Raw genomic sequence first — 17615 nt, 5'->3', positions numbered from 1 at the left:
GCTCAGTGGGTGAATATCTGTAAGCAGATTCCTGCTCTTCCTTGTTCATGTCTCAGGGTCTAGGAGGTCCATTTTTGAGCACTAAACAAGAAAAGGTTTTTTCCAGATCTTGGTTACTCATTCCTTAGTTCCTCTCTTCTTTCACATTTATTTATTTATCCCTTCACTCGTGTGAAAATGTGCACCAACTTCCTACTCTGATCTCCGCTGTTGTAGGCTCTGTGATACATTCACATGGCTGTGTTGGTCTGTGTGCATATGTGTGTGCCCTGCAGAGGCCGCAGCAGGACATTAAGTAACTTTCTGGGTTTCTCTGTGCCTTGTTTTCTTTAGACAGGATCTCGAACTGAACCAGAAGCATGACATGTAGGCTAGACTGGCTAGCGAGGAAGCTCTCTGGGTCTGCCATCTCTGCCTACCAACGTTGGAGTTACAGGCATCTGCAGCCATGCCTGGCTTTTCCCCTGGTTGTCAAACTCACATCCTCCTGTTTTGAGAGCCAGCACTCTTACCGACTGAGCCATGTCCCCAGTTCCACAAATGGCTTTGTGATTCTCAGTGTGCTTCAGAAGTGGTTGAGCATACGGTACACAGTTAATTTAATAAAGCCAGGAGCCTGGATTTCAAATAATAAATAATGGCTTATACTTCTGAAATCTACTAACATTTCTTTTTTTTTATTTTTTTTTATTTTCGAGACAGAGTTTCTCTGTGGCTTTGGAGCCTGTCCTGGAACTAGCTCTGTAGACCAGGCTGGTCTCAAACTCACAGAGATCCGCCTGCCTCTGCCTCCCGAGTGCTGGGATTAAAGGCGTGCGCCAGCACCGCCCGGCTACTAACATTTCTGAAATCAGGATAGATCAGTTTTCACACTTAAAATATAAAGGAAATTGCCCTATCCTTAAATAAAATATATGTGTGTAATTTTTAATTGCCAAGATCTGATAAAGATAATGGCTTTGGGTTCATCATCTAAGGACTTTTATTGAAATATAAATGACAAAATTTGGATATATTAGCAAATTGTTAGATTTACGAGCACAGATAAAATTGGCATATATTCTGAAACAAAAACAAACAAACAACAACAACAACAAAACCTTGAAAGTGACTGTATAAGAGTTTCCTGGGACCTGGGGAGACATCTCCACCAGTAAAATGCATACCAACCTCAGCTCCGTCCCCCAAACCCTTATGAGAAAGTAAAATGTGTTACTGTGAGATGGCTCAGTGAGGAAAAGCACTTGCTGTTTATGCCTAACGACCTGAGTCCAGAGACCACAGAAAAGCCAGATGTGGTAGTGCAAAAGTTTGCGATCTCTTCTTGCCTTCAGGAGGCAGAGTCAGAGACAAGATTGCCTCCAGAAACTCCTTAGCTGGCTAGCCAGCATCCCTTGTTCTTGCCGGCTGCCCTGTGCTGTGGTCACCTGTCATTCCCAAGCCTTCCTTCTGTGCTTACTATAGTACTTTTTACCTCTGGCATCCCCTAACTATCTCTGTGTTTCCCTTCACCTGTCTTAAGTCTCCACTGCTTTTACTTTTTCTTTGTGCGCTGCCTCTCCACCCTGCAGAGTAAACTTTGGTGGCAGGGCAGATTCGACACCTGTATGTTGGTCTTGATTCGTATTTGGTGTCATTAAAATCAGTTCACACACACACACACACAAGCACACACACACACACACACACACACGCACACATGAATGCACACAAACTCACACAGATAGGCAGACACACACACCAGTAACCAAATAGCAAACCTCAGATAAATTTGTGAAAACAAGGCTCTGAAGTTGTAACTTTAAATCATAATCCTCACTGATGTATATTCATCAAATAAACCTCTTTCATCTTATCCCTATTCCTCCACATACATAGCTCAACAGTTAATGCTGAGATGACTTGGAATTAATTAGTTGCTTACCTACTACAACACTAAGGGGCAGGAAAGAGAGAGTTGCATGGGCAACAAACAAACATTAGCGAACGTACTACAAAATGAGAAAGAGTGATTTGTATTTGAGACAGGGTTTCACTGTAGAGCCTGGGTCAGCCTTCAACTCCAGATTCTCCTGCCTCAGCCTCTTGAGCACTTGGATTAGAGGCATATGCAAGCATTGTCAGATAACATGACATTTAATTAAGCTAAACACCATCTGCCTAGCTCTACCATTTTGCCAAGATACTCTAACCTTCACCACTCAGCAGGGGAACCCACAACAGTGGGGTGAGGTTATATCATATTCATGGCCTCTGTGGCAAAGTTGAGTAGAAGGAATTATGAAGCTCACCTATGGTGGCTGCATGAAAGGGATCTTCTGGATTAAAGCTTTTACTTTGAAAGTGTTTTTGTTATTGTTATTTTCATTATTATCAGAGAAACAGGAAGCCAGGGGGAAAAGTAATGGCAAGACAATGCCACCAGGTCTACGGAGTGAGTTAAATGAGGGATCTTAAGGAGAGAGAGCCAGTTCCAAAGTGGAAAAAATCAAAACAAAACAATGGAATGTTGAGATGGAAAAAAAAGGAAGAAAAGCAGAGGGATGGAACTGGGGGAGAGAAGTTGCAGCAACAACTTGACATAAAATAGCTCTTGCAGAAAACTGGCTGTTAATTAAATCATTGCTTCTGCTTTGGATACTAAATAATGTACTATTTGTAAGAATTGATTAAGCGGACATCTAATTTTGCCAACTTTTACTCCTTTAGGGAAAATTAAATTTTTCATCAAATATTTTTTAATAAAACTGGAAAGTAATTCAAAGGCCATTGATTTTTTTCTTGTGCCATCTTCCATGTCTAATAATTTTAGAATTGAAGTTATGAATTATCGACATCTCTCCTTTAAAGGTGAAGGTCATTTACTGTCTAGGATCCATTTTTGTACCCAGTTGGTTTATGTGACAAGGCTAGATTATTAATGGTCGAATAAAGAGTTTGGATAGTTACAAAAAAGAGAAGATCTGACTTAGAGTTTGAAGAACTGGCCCAGACCAAGAACGTCACAGTGTGTCTTGACTCTCAAAGCAAGACAGACTTCCCTCTCTCCTCCTTTTCACCTCCTAGTTGAGTGACAAATTTAATGATTTGGAAATTCACACTATACATACTTTTGGGTAATCATAAAATCTAAATGATAGCAGGAGTTTATATTATTTGTTCCTAAAACAAATGAACTTGCCATCTGACTTACTTGATGTCAAATATGTTGAACCTAAGCTGTAGCTCTGATCTTGGTAGACCGTGTGTGAGCTGATGGACTTGTGGGGAGAGCTGGTGATGCCAACATCAGAAGAGCACAGCAGCTTGCAGGCTGATGCCTGGGGGACAGCAGTGTCGAACAGACATCCAGCTGTGCCCTGTAGACAGGTAATCATGTTTAAATGCTCATCAGCCTCTTAACATATCCTAGCAAAACAATAAATGCCCGAAAATGTGAGACGATCATCAGAAACATTAGGGAAAGAGTCATAGATGGCAGTTCTAATGCACATTTTTGCCTTCATAAAAAGAAAAACATTTGTAATTCACAGTGCTTTGATATTCAGTTTTTCTCTATTCCAGAATAGCAGTAACTCATGGATTATTTCCAATCAATTGACCTCTCTCCCTCCCTTCATATCTTCCTTCTTTCCTGTGTTAGATTAAAAAAAAACCAACTAGGCTCCTTCACATTCTGGGCAGGCATTCTGCCACTGAATGGCATTGCCAACCCCCAAGTTTATTTGATTGCTAAATAATAATTTTACATTTTTATGGAATACAGTGTGGTCCTTCCATACACATGAACATGATCTTTTCTAGAACCAGGACACTATGCAAAATGGCAGAGTAGGTATTTGGGGTTCACTTGTTAAGCCTTTTTTTTGTAATGACTCTGTAACAGTCCCTCTTCTAACGTACCGTGTTCAACACTGTGTGCATGAATGCTCGCGTGCATGTGTTTATGTGTGTGTGTGTATGTAGTATGTGTGTATGGTATGTGAGTTTGTGTGTATGTCCCCATGTGTGTGTTTATGTGTATGCATGAGTTTATGTGCATGTGTGGTAAATGTGTATGTGTACGTGTGTGTGGTGTGTATGTTTGGTACATGTATGTATGGTGTATGAGTTCATGTGTGTGCCTCTGCATGTGTGTGGTGTGTGCATGTGTTTGTGTGTATGTATATATTCTGTGTTTGTGTGTGGTATGTGTATGTGGGAAATGAGTCCATGTGTCTGTGTATGGTGTGTGTACATGTATTTATGTGTGTATATGTGGGTATACTGTGTGTTTGTCTGTGTGCATGTGTTTGTGTGCCGATGTGTGTTGGTGTGTCAGTGTGTTTGAGTGTGTGTGTGTGCGTGCATCTCCAGAACAAGCAACTCACAGCCACTTGACACTGAAATTAGCACTCCTCACACTCCAGAGTTGAGCAATGAGCCACAAGAGTTTTTCTCTTTTATTCATGAGGAGAAAGATGTGTCTAAGCGTAGCCTGTGAGACTGATGGAATGTATCTTGAACAGCGCCCTTAGTGCCCTTCAATCATCTTTCACCAGCACTTCTGAATCTTCTACTTGGCGCAACTCAAGTACAGTTCCATTCTGTAGCTGAGAAGGAGCAGGCCTCCTCCTGTTAGACAGGCCATGCTCAAACTGTTCCTGTCACTGAGACACAGAGGTCCTGTCTCAGTCATGTTCTCTTGTCCTATTGTCGTAGGATTTATGTTATGATGACTGATTTTATTTTGGAGAGTTCTTATCTAAAGGATAACTGGTGTATTCTAGTCTTTCCCTGAAACTATGACTTAGCATATTTTTAGCCTGAGGGACAAAAATGAAGATCAATAGAGGTCTTTCTATGTGCCTGAGAGGCTCATCAATGAAATATTAGCCCCCCACAAAATTCGTTGAAGTCACATTAAATTTTCTTTTAGAATCACTTGGGAAGAGTGGAGGTTGGGAAGAAGCAATCCTACAAACAAGGGATATTTTTCAAATACTCATTTCTCTACCCTCTACCTGTCTATGAGGAAACTCTCGCTGTCTTAGTGAAAACGATGCGTAAGAATCCACGGGTGTTTTCTGAGACTAGAAAGGCCAGAAAAGCACTCGGATGGACATGGTGATACCTGGGCTTTCTAAGTTGTTATTACACGTTAGAGATGAGTGATCGAAAAATACATTCAAGAGTAATTAAAAGTAGAGAGGGAGGGATCAAGGGAGGGAGGGAGGAAACAATGCGCTCATAACAGAGTGATCAACCTGTACATCATGAAGTCAAACTATACTCACGTTTTAAATGAACCTGAGATTTTTCTCCTCATTCTTTTATTTTTGAGATTATAATGTAATCACGCCATTTGCTCCCTCCTTTCCCTCCCCTCAAGCCCTCGCAATTAGCACTCCATGCTCTTTCGAATTCATGGCCTCCTATTTTATTTAATTTTTCTTACATGCATAAATGTGTAAGTGTAGGCATGCATAAATGTATATATATTCCTAAGTATAACCCGCCCAGTCTGTATAGAGTCACTCATAGGAGTGTTTTCAGGGATGGTCATTTGATCCTGGATAACAGATTGGAGCTCTCTTCCTTGGGGAAGCCTATTTCTCCTGCACTTGGCATTCCTTCATTGACTGAAGTCCTTATGTAAGGGTCAGGCCTTATGGGCTTTCCTCCATGTCTTGTCCTTGTTCAGGTCATGTTTAAGACGTCATGCTGGCGAGGCTTCATGGGTATAGTTTCTGGCATTACTAGAAGACACACTCTCCCGGCAAATTCCCTGATGCTCTGGCTCTTACAGTGTTTCTGCCCTTCTTCCATGATGTTCCCTGAACCTTAGATGTGGGAGTTGTTTTCTAGATGTATCCGTTAGGATTAGGCTCCACAAGTCTGCATTTTGATTGGCTGAGGTTTTCTGCAGTGGTCTCCATCTATTTCCCTGAGAAGTTTCCTGGTCGGGGATGAGGACCACACTTCTCTGTGGGCATAACAACAAGTACTTAGAATGTAGTTAAAGGTTATGCCAGTGTAGTAAAGTGGTGGTTGTAGGCTCTCCTCCAAGATGTATGACATCACTAGCCCTGGGTGGTTGACTAGGTTTCTGTGACCCAGAGATTTCTAAACAAGATTTACTATTACTCTTTTGGACAAACTCAGAATTTATTAAATATGATTGTTTTCATCTGGTAATTACATATAAATCTAATAACCTGAATTTTTTTAAACCACTGTCTTCCCTCTCTCATTATAATGCTTACAATATACTCATAAACTGTTGGTTTTTATGAAATGTAAACATTGTAAACCAGCATTTTGGTGAAATATTTTTCTTTTATTTTGATGAAGAACCCAAACTTTAAAAACTCACTGAAAATTAATGGGAAAATTAATTTTCCTAGACAATTTCACCATGTCTTCATTTTAATAGTGAAAATAATTGCCTAGCTTGCAGGACCATAACTGATTGCCTGTCTGGGCAAAATCACTTCAATCAATTCTATGCCATTTGTGTTAATATCATTTGAATCTTTGCTTAAAATCACAGTAATGCCTGGGAAGGTGCTACAAGGTCGAAGGCAAGCTTATCAGTGACAGTACCAAAAAGGTTTGTTGATTTTCAAGAGAGACACCAAACATGGAATAAGTGAGGTTAAGTCACTATAGTTGTAAATCTGTTGAACCCATTTTCCTCTTCTCAGTGTGAAATCCTCCACCTGGGTGAAACAGGATCTCTAATCTGGAACTTCAGAGATAAGAACATGATATCAGAGGAGTCTGTCCCACTTCCAGGAGCCACTGTGCAGGCAGAACCGAGAGCGTTTTCCCAGTCCCAGCTTGGCAGATGTTCACAGAATCTGCTTGGTCTGTGGAGGTGGCTGGCAGGAATAGCGAGTCAGAATTTGTCCTGATCTACTTCGAACTGAGTTCTCTGTACCTTTCTTACCTCTTACTGTAGTGATGAGTAGATGGCCAGTCTCAGGTATTCGGTGAAAACTGCAAAAACTTGTTGCCTAAGAATAGCTGTATCTATGGGAATCTTGGCCCATTTATGTCTTGGATGAATCTTGGATGAATTTTGCTTTGAATACAAAACAGTTCAATGTTTGTCCTCCTTTTTGCTCTGAGGGTGCCATTTTTTTTTAACTTTAGCTTAAGCTCCTATTACCAAGGGACATTATTTTCCTCTTTCTTTAAAAAAATAAATTTTATTAGTAGAAAAGGATGCAAGTAAATAAAAAACATCACACAACGTAATTAACCAGACCCAAAGTCTATATAACTCCATGACATTTTATGCAGCTAAAATAGGCTTTCAGAGGAGCTTCCCGTTAAATTTTACACTTTTTAATCTTCAATATATTTTATGTGCTTATTCACAACCTAACCTCCCAAAAAAAATTCATGACAGAATTAGAACTAGAAAAGCGCTTAGTTTTATAGCCTCTTTTATAGTTTGTGTTCATCATCTGCATTCAGTTCCTTCCTCATCTCCCTGTATTAGGCCTTTCTTGTTCTCTTTTCTTCATGTGATACTTCACTCACATGTAGGTTTACATAAATGTTATTGACTAAATTCTACATAGGAGAGAGAACAAGTTTTTTTTTTTCTTTCTGCGATTGTCACACAATCTCAGAAATTAATTTTATTTTTAAAGGGATGATAATGGATGTGCTGAACTATATATGTAATCACAATATAGAATATGGTGTCTTTTTGATTTTTGGGGGGGTAGGGTTGTTGTTGTGGTTGTTGTTGTTTTGACATCATCACTATTCTTCTGATGGTTACCAGTCCATGTTCTTTGTCTTTGATGAAATTTCCCGTTTAGCAAAGACTGGCGCCTGACAGGTGACATTTGGAGTGCTAGCAGTGGTTGACTTGAGGCAAGAAGAATCAAGTTAAAACAGAAAATAAATCTAGCATTTGCTTAATAATTCACTGTTTGCTGCAGTGGAGTCTTATCTGGCCTCCCACGTTCATCTGCTTGCTGACGTGGCTTCTGCTTCAGTCGCAGAAGCTATTTTTTGCACCTTTTTTGTCTTTGGAGGAATCAAGTGGGCCTGCTTGCTTGTAATGATTCATATCTTAAAGTGCACAGGGTGTCCTGAAGTCCTGCCTCAGGGATGCAGTAAGGTGAGGAGGGGTCAGGGAGGAGGGAGTGAAAGCCCTTTAAATACTTGTAAGAAGTAGTCCAGGGACAAGGCACATTTTCACAGTTGGTTTGTGATTCTTTAGTTCTGTTTGCAAAAGTTTTGGAAATATCTTGGCAGCAATGCAGACAGTGTTGTTCTTATTATCGTAACTAACAAATATACAGTGTCCATCTGTGGGTATCATAGTCATTTTCTTTTAAGACAGTGTTTTGCTGTGTAGCCCAGATTGTTAGAATTTAGAAACCCTCATGCCCCAGCTTCCTGACTCCTGGGATGGCTGCCCTGCAACCCCACACCAAGATGTATAGTAGTGTTTTCTTTTTTGCTAGCCTCTTATGTGTACAATCAAACCATCTCAGATGATTAATTCATGTATTCAGCTTAAGTAGTTTGATCTTCCTTGAATTTCTTTAGATTAGATTTGGATAAACATTAATTCAAAGTACAATGGAGTCCTTTTCGTCACTACATACTAGCCTCTAGGAAGGCTCTAGATTTTTTTTCTTTCTTGGTGTTAGATTCCTAGTTCAGTAATTAATTTTAGCACAGAATATATCCACTGGAAAAAAAGGAATTTTTATGAGGTTATCTGCGAATATGAAGTTTAGCTGATGCCTCCCTGAAGCTGGCAAGTGGGATGGCAGCCTGGTCTCCAGTGCCATACCTTCCACACCCAGGGCTCTCTAGTTTGGTTTGATTTGATTTTGTGTGTGTAGTGCTCATATGTGTGCAGATGCGCAGGCATGCTGGTGCATGCATGTATGTGGAGACATGCTTTGGGTGTCCTTCCTTGGCGTTGTCCACCTTAGGTTTTGAGACAGTCCCTCCCTGACATGGAATTCATCCTGCATAACAGGCTGGCTGGCTAGTGAGCAGGGATCCACCTACCCATCTCTGCCTCTCTAGCACCAGGATTACAAGTATGGGCCACTTGAGTTCTAGGGATGGAACTCTTGTCCTCATGCATGCCAGGCAAGCACATTGTCAACTGAGCTATCTGCCTAGCCCCAGTAATTAAGTTTTAACTATAGAATTGTATTTTTTAATTGCTTCTGCTCTGTAATGAGTATTTTCCCCTTAATACCAGTATTCATCCAAAGATATATGTTGTGTTAAAACAAAAGAATTTTTTAAAATTAAAATGTGGTGTTTTTTTTTTTTTTGAGACAGGGTTTCTCCGTAGCTTTTGGTTCCTGTCCTGGAACTAGCTCTTGTAGACCAGGCTGGCACGAACTCACAGAGATCCGCCTGCCTCTGCCTCCCGAGTGCTGGGATTAAAGGTGTGCGCCACCACCGCCCTGCCTGTTGTAGTTTTTTTTTTGAGAGAGATATAATCCCAAATTTTATTTCTTGAGGGCAGGCAGTTCCTATGGGTGAAGAATAAGCACGGCTGTTGATCTAACTGTAAGCATCAACATCTTCAATGTTCTTGTTCATCCCAGAAGTTGTGCATGAGCTTCGGTGCAGAGAGTTGGGAAGCAAAGATGATTGTGATGCGGTTTATTGATACGAGGATAACAGGTTAATAGCTAAAATTTATTATTCTCGCCTCTCGATTTTACATGTAACTTAAAGAGCAGTTTGGGCCTGCAGAGAATGCCTATACCGACGTCCTTGACCAGATGGGTATATTCCATTTAGATAAGAAATATGTTGTACATCTTTTGTTTCTTCTGATTTTCACTATAGAACCATTTCAGTCATAACCTTCTTAACTGGGAGAGTCTTATCTGAGAGTACTGTTTCTGGCCTAGTTTATTTCCATGTGCAGTTCTTAGTAATCCTTATAGGAACAACTTTCATAATATGATAGGAGCACAGGCCACTGGAAATGTGAAATCACAAGTACGAAGTTACAAACATTTTGTGATAGTAGGTTAAAGGTGCCATGCTAGAGTTAAAATAAGTCCCCAGTGTCTTGATGACATCTTCCGTGATGTCCACCCTGCAGCCCACTTGGAAAATGTGGCTCTGTTTTCTCGGACACTCTTTCATGGCAGTTTAGACTGCAAGCATGTCAAAGCACATCCGAGTGACATCGCAGTGATGTAAATTTCCCAGAGCTCTCCCAGTTCTTTGGTGGGGTCTCGCAAGATACACAGCACCCTCTTCCAATTGGTCACTGGTCCCCCTTAAGGTGACTAAAGATATTATTGAGATTTTTCTTTTTTTACTAAAGGCAGCATTTTTGCATAATTTAGCTTTCAAGAAAGTACATCCTTGAAATCATCTCATGGGAAATTGTGTTCATTTGGACTTTGGTACTGGCCCTGTTTTTTTGAGAGGTCCTCTATCATTTGGTTCTTTCTGACCGTGCTGCTCCCAAGCAGTGTTTCAGCAGTTTTATCATACCAGGTGGTGGAGATAGCGGGACACCTACATTTAAGTAGTTGTGAGCCAATGTTTGTGTGTGTTGTCTCCTCTCTTGTAGCCCAGGCTGCCCTATGTAGCAAAGGATAACCTTGAACTGCTGACCCTCCTGCCTCCTCCTTCTGAGAGCTGAATCAGGTGAAAAACACAATGCCTGAGCCCATGTGGTTCCTCTCTCTCTGTCTCTCTCTCTCTCTGTCTCTCTCTCTGTCTCTCTCTCTCTCTCTCTTTCCCTTTCCTTCCCTCTCTTCCTTTATTTCTCTTTTGTTTTTTGAGACAGTATTTCTCTGTATAGCTTTGGAGCCTGTCCTGGAACTCACTCTATAGACCAGGTTGACCGCTAACTCACAAAGATCTACCTGCCTCTGCCAGTTCATGTATTTCTTAAAATATTTAATTAATGATCCATAGCATCAGGAAAGCCCGTATACGTGTTTGTAAGTATATAGTCACACCCAGGTCTCCAGAACAACAGCAAACAATAACTAAGATGCCATCTTGATTTTAAGCAATGTCTTGTAGGTAAAATACTGGCGGCAAAGAGGATGAGCTTGCTGCCAGCTGTCATTCCACTACATGGGATGTGATTATCTAGCGATGTTACTTAGCATTTGCTGCCACTAAAGTAAAGATTAATTTCCTAAGGTTAACTTTTTTTCTGAGAGAGATATTGTGTCTCCCGGCCTGGTAGGGTAGGCCTCCAATCCTGAGCAGAGCCAACCAGCCTGTGTTTCTGCTTATCCTACCCTCTCTTTCTTGCTGTGTCACTTCTTTGTGCTCTTGTTCCTTCACACACACACACACATGCACGCACACGCACACACACCCTGACACAGCAATACAAAGACAGATACCTTTCGAATGTCACCATCTTCTGAAAAGTGCTGGTATCTGGCAGGATGGAGCATATCTCCCTTGACAGAGAGACACCTTTTGGCTGGTACACCATCCACAGGAACCCCTAAACCCATATGCTCAAAATTTTATCCTCAGTGCACTGAAAACACTGGGGGGAAATTTTAAATGCGAATGTGAGACTGCGCTTAGAATAGCGAGTCCTTTGTTGGCGGTGGGTGCCAAAAATGACTTTGTGTGGGTTTGGTTGCCATAAAAAGAAATCCCAGTGAACAAAATGATAGCTAGCTGTTTTCTTTTCATGTAAGAATTGCTTTGCTATTGAATTTTTAGCATATTAACCGATTGGGGAAAACTGGTATTTACATTCAACATGCTCTTTGAAATTATGAAAAATGGATGTATATGATCATAAGGAAATAATATTAACTGTAACTAATGAAGTTGCTATAGAGCTCCCTGGCTTTAAGCAGATCTATATCAAAAAGTTAAACTAAAATCTTAAAAGATACATAATACATTTGGTAATTTGAAATAATATTCGGTCCAAAAATATTTCCCTGAACTCAGTGATCCATCTGATGTGCATTTTCTCTCTTATATTTTCCTCCCTAACATACTCTAATATAATAAAATGCTTCCCCATTTATTAACATAATCATACATTTTAGTAATAGAATACAAACTAAAGAATTTATTTATCTTGAAATATTAAACCTCTTAGTGAAAATATCAGTTAAAAATAACATAAGAAGACATGCCTTTATCAAATGCTGGATTGAACTTTAAAAGCCTTGTGGTTTTTTAGAGTGAATTACTTTCCTTGGCTTCAGGGAGGGAGAACAGCACAGAAACTTTTGAGCATACCCAGGGCCTACTTGGATGTAAAGGAAAAGCTCCGCCACTTGCAGTCTGTGGCCAGGGACGTGCATCGCTTCTATTACATTTTATTCTCATGTCCAAGGAAAAGCAGCTCAAGACAAGCAGTCTATAAAATCCTCCTTGCCTGTAATATTCATCAGTGCGATCCTGGGATTCCCCGAGGGACCAGTACTTTTTGCCCTTTTCCACCTTTCCAGTCTCAGAAAGTTCCAGTGATTCATGAGTAGCGGTGAATTGAAGGCTACCCCAAAATAGTGCTCAGAAGAACAATGTCAGCTGTTTAAAATCCTGGGTGAAGGGCTCATAGGGGACAGGATCTCTCTCTCTCTCTCTCTCTCTCTCTCTCTCTCTCTCTCTCTCTCTCTCTCTCTCTCTCTCCCTCCCCCATCCTGTGTGTGCGTGTGTGCACTTGTAAAGTGTGCCTGTGCCTTGCTTTTTAAACGGACTGACTCAGGTTCTCATGCTTGCCAAACAAATACTCTTTCTTCTGTGTCATCTCCTGAGCCCCTCCTTAGTAAACTTCTCAAGCATTTCACTGAAACAAGAAGATGGGCTTTGCTTTTAGAAAAACATGGATCAGAGCATCCTTGTGCTGGGATGTCCGTTCTTCCTGAAAGTCCTGGAGTAGGAGTTCTGGAAAATGGTGTTTCTGGATTAAATAGCAGGGCATGACAAGGATCTTATCCAGAAAGTCTGCTATTGCGCTGTATATGACACTTTCCCTCCGCATTTTGAAGCTTATTTTCAGAAGAGGTGCAGTATTTAACAGGAGTTTTATTTTTCTTTTTTTTGTTGGGTGTTTTGTCCTTGGAAAGTATGTATCTAGTCAGTGGTGTAATAGTTTTAACTGTTTTGCAGTAAAATGGAATAGTGGCCGTCTCCTTTAGAGAGATAAGCCCTCACTGTCAAATGAAAACATGAGTCCATGACAGTCTTTCTTTTCATAAATATCTGCCCTTACTTCACTTGAAATTACAGAATTACATATTGTATGTCATGCAAAGAATGGGAACTGGCGAATGCTGATTTTCACATCCGAGGTGGATGTTTTCCCTTAAAGAAACTGTCTTCAAAGACTAAAGGAGAGCAGTTTGTCTAAAAGGTTTCCAGTGTTCCCATAAGGTGCTGCCTAAGTTACATTTAAATCTCTATCTAAATTATGGTCATTTCTTCTAAGAAGTCACATTTGTGGCTACTTTCTTATCTCTAACCTGTAAGGTCAGGTATTTTCTTCTAAAACCTTCAAAACTTGAGGGTTTCAAATATGGACAATAATTTAAACTTGGGAGCTACATGAAAGCACTTGAAAAACATTGAAGATGCAGTGTTTGAAGTTGGGATGAGGTTTATGAGAGAGCATGTAAGAGACGTGGTGCTCAGAGGTCAGCCAAGCTTGGGTTGGATTTCAGCTCCCATTCCGGGCGTCTGATGTCTTCCTCCTCAGGGGAGCAGATGTAATCATTCTATAATCCACAGGTGCCATAAACACCCAGTAAGAAAACATATGAGATCTTCTGAGTTTTAACTGTGCTGGTGTAGAACAAATACACAGTGAGTGACAGCTTCTCTTGTCACCATAGGCTGAGTTGTCCTCACCTGAAGTGCTCAGGACCAGTACCAAGTGTTAGCTTTTTTAAAGATCTGTAATATTTGAATAAACACACACACACACACACTTACACATATGGAGAGAGATATGTTCTGGGAATTCAAGTGTAAATTAATTTATATTTCACATATGAATTATGCATGCGGCCTGAAGATAATTTTATATAATATTTTTAGTGTATCTCCCTTTCAGCACAACTTATCACATGAAGCCAGGAATGAAAATTTTTACCTCTTGGCATCATGCTGGTGCTCAGAAAGTTTCATATTTTGGAGAGTTTTGAATTTCAGAATTTGTCAAGGAATGTCAAGCAGTGCGAGCATTGGGGCTGCAGTCATAGATCAATATAAATATAAGGTATTAGACCTAGAAAGTAAATTGGAAATTGTTTCAAGCTCTGAATCCCAATTGAGGATGTTCATACTTCTTCATGAATCACAGGCAAATTCTACTTCCACTTTAGAGGGCCATACTTGCCTCTCAAAGTTCCAAATAAGCTATATTACAGGGACCTTAAATATTGAATTATGCACAGAGTTTCACCAGTTTAGGGGCAATGCCATGCACTTTTGTTAGTGCCCTGCCTGGAATTGATTGACGTAAATTCTCACTGATATACTTTGAGGCCATCAGTTTTCTTTGAAATTAGGAAAATCACTGTGAGGAGACAAACCTCAATTCAATGCAGAAGTTTCCAACAAATCAACATTAATATGTATGTGACTTAGTCTCTATACAGGCGATTTGAAGATCTATTTATTATGCCACATAGCTACTAATGGAAGGAGCTTCCTGTTAAAATGTCTGGCTGTAAATGATTGGCTCCATCTCCACAATTTCACTACTATTAAAAGTTGCTGGAGGACTGGAGAGATGATAGGTCATTTGGAAAAGACCTTGCTGCACAACCATGAGAATTTGAGTTTGATCCTCAGAACCACATAGAAAGGGCAGGCATTGGGGGCACACACTATTGAAGCAGAGACAATCCAAACCTTGGGCTTCTTGGCCAGACAGCCCAGAGCACTTGGCAAATGAGAGCCCCTCTCTCAAAAGAGCAGACAGACAAGTGAGCAGCACCTACAGATGGACAACTGGGCTGTTTTCTGATCTCCACATGTACACACACACACACACACATACATATACACATACATACACATACATATACACATACATACATATACACACACATACACACACATGTACACACACATACATACACACACATATACACACACATACATACACATACACACATATACACACACATACATACACATACACACATATACACACACATACATACACATACACACATATACACACACATACACACACATGTAGTAATAAGGGCGCGCGGCGGCGGGGCTGCGTCCCCAAACACCCCAAGCCGCCTGCCCGGCTAGCTTTACCCGAAATAATTACACAGACACTGTATTCATTTAAACACTGCTTTGGCCCATTCCTATCTAGCCTCTTCTAGGCTAACTCTCGCACCTGGACTAGCCCATTTCTTATCATCTGTATAGCACCGGTCTTACCTGGAAGATTCTAGCCTAAGTCCATCCTGGGTCGGAGCTTCATAGCATGCGTCTTCCCTGGAGCAGGTAGCATGGCGTCTCTCTTGCGTCTGCTCCGGAGAGGAGAGCTGTGGAGTCTGAGCTCACTTCCTCTTCCTCCCGGCATTCTGTTCTGTTTACTCCACCCACCTAAGGGTGGGCCTATCCAATGGGCCTAGCAGTTTCTTTATTGCTTAGCCAATGAAATCAACAGATTGATATATGACACTCCCACATCACACACATGTACACACATACACACATACATACACATACACACACACACAGTAGCATCTTTATGAAATTGTCCATCTTCCACCTCTTTTTATTTCCCTTTTTCTTTTTCTATTGTTTGTTTTTTCAAGACCGGGTTTCTCTATGCAGCCCTGACTGTCCTGTAACTCACTCTGCAGACCAGGCTGACCCTTGGACTTAGAGATCTGCCTGCCCCTGCCTCTCTAGTGCTGGGATTAAAGATGTGCATCACCACCACCCACTTTCAATCTCTTTTTATTAAAACGGGATTATAATATGCTTACTCATATGCAGTAAGTTTTCCTTCACTCAGTTTCTGTCACCTGAGCAAGGTTTGGTCAGTACACGCCTGTACTTTTCCTTGTGGTCCTGTTTTCTCTGTGAGCCTGGCTTTCAGAGTCCTTCGACACAATTCTTTGTGCACAAGCACTTACTTACAAGTAAACTTTCAGTGAAGGATTCTCAGCCATTAGCTTAGCTGTTTTGTTTCAATAAGGACTACTACATAGACTATCATGGAGACATCTCCGTTTTTATCCTGACTGGTGGGACTTAGCTCCAAAGCCTCAGGATCCACTGGGTACTACATTCAGGATTCCTTATTGGGAGTCACTTGAAGTCTTCACAATAACCAAGTGGTCCTTCCTCCTCACCCTGTCTGAGGGACTCCTTCACACTTCTGTAATTTAAATATTATGGAAGTAAGCAGCTCATTTAAATATTCAGATCTTAAATATTCAAATATATTCAATTATTCAAAAATTAAAAACCACAATTTTCAAATATTTTTTGTGTTTGTTTGTTTTCGAGACAGGGTTTCTCTGTAGCTTTGGAAGCTGTCCTAGAACTAGCTCTGTAGACCAGGCTGGCCTCAAACTTAAAAGAGATCTACCCGCCTCCACCTCATGAGTGCTGGGATTAAAGGCAGGCGCCACCACCACCCAGCCCAATTTTCAACTTTTGATATCTAAGGAATTAGCAGTGGACCAATCATCAATTAGCAGTGGGTCAAGTTTTGCTCTATGTATCAGTCTTGGGAAATAGAAAGTTACTTTAATAATTAAATTTAAGTTCTTATATAAAACAAAATCCATCTAATTACAGGGTCACCATGCAATACTGTAACGTTTAAATCCAGCTCAAGATCATTTTTTTCAAGTTTGAATTATATGGCATGTTGTGAACTGTATTCTCCTAACTATATCATAGCACAGTACATTTGCTCCTAACTTTCCTTAATACCCAGTGAGCCCCATCTCCCTTTACCGTTCCGAATAGCTAGGATGCTTCCACTCTGCTCTCAACTCTTCTTCCATGAGAGCGTTTTAGATTTCGCATAGGGATGTGATTATATGGTTCATGTTTTTCCATCTCTGGGCTATTCCACATCCTGTAATGGTCCTCAGTTCCATGAGTTATTGCAAACAATGGGATCTCACCTTCTGTATGTCCATGTTTGTGTGTTAATATACACACGTGTGTTCAGGTGACATGTGCATGTGAAGACTAGGTGGGGGTAACAACATGTGTCTTCATCCATCACTCCTACCTTTATTTATTTTATTTTGGGGCATGGGTCTCTCACTGAATCTGGAGCTTGCTGAGTTGGCAATACTGATTGGCTAATCATGTTCCTGTCTCTGTCTCCTCAACACTCTGGGGCTCAAATTCATACTTGTGTGGCAAACACTTTTCCAACTGAGCCGTTGTGATGGCCCCCAAATTTTCATTCTTTTTAAGGCAGAATAATACCTCACATGTATGTCCCCATGTGAATTCTAGAATTTAATTTTTCTTTGTCTGTGAAGAATGTCTGTGGTGTTTTTGATTAGCATTACATTAAATCTATAGATTATTTTGGGTAGTATGGTTATATAATTATATTGATTATTACTAACCGTGAAGCTAGATTATCTTTCCAAGTTTTTATGTATTCTCTT

General features: G+C 40.6%; 1 protein-coding gene across 9 annotated transcripts in view; it reads left to right on the top strand.

Annotated features, from left to right (window-relative positions):
• Positions 1–17615, top strand: part of Hivep2 (HIVEP zinc finger 2) — a 190924-nt gene that overhangs the window by 150779 nt on the left and 22530 nt on the right. The window contains exon 1 of one of the 9 annotated variants that reach the window (XM_075948657.1): positions 3294–3369. The exons of the other annotated variants lie outside the window; for them this stretch is intronic. The gene's annotated coding sequence lies outside the window, so the exon portion shown is untranslated. Of the gene's footprint in view, positions 1–3293; positions 3370–17615 lie in introns of those variants that run through there. 9 annotated transcript variants of the gene reach the window in all.

The sequence above is a fragment of the Microtus pennsylvanicus genome, chromosome 1, assembly GCF_037038515.1.
Source record: "Microtus pennsylvanicus isolate mMicPen1 chromosome 1, mMicPen1.hap1, whole genome shotgun sequence".
Taxonomy (NCBI): Eukaryota; Metazoa; Chordata; class Mammalia; order Rodentia; family Cricetidae; genus Microtus; species Microtus pennsylvanicus.
This window is presented reverse-complemented; position numbering and strand designations above follow the sequence as displayed.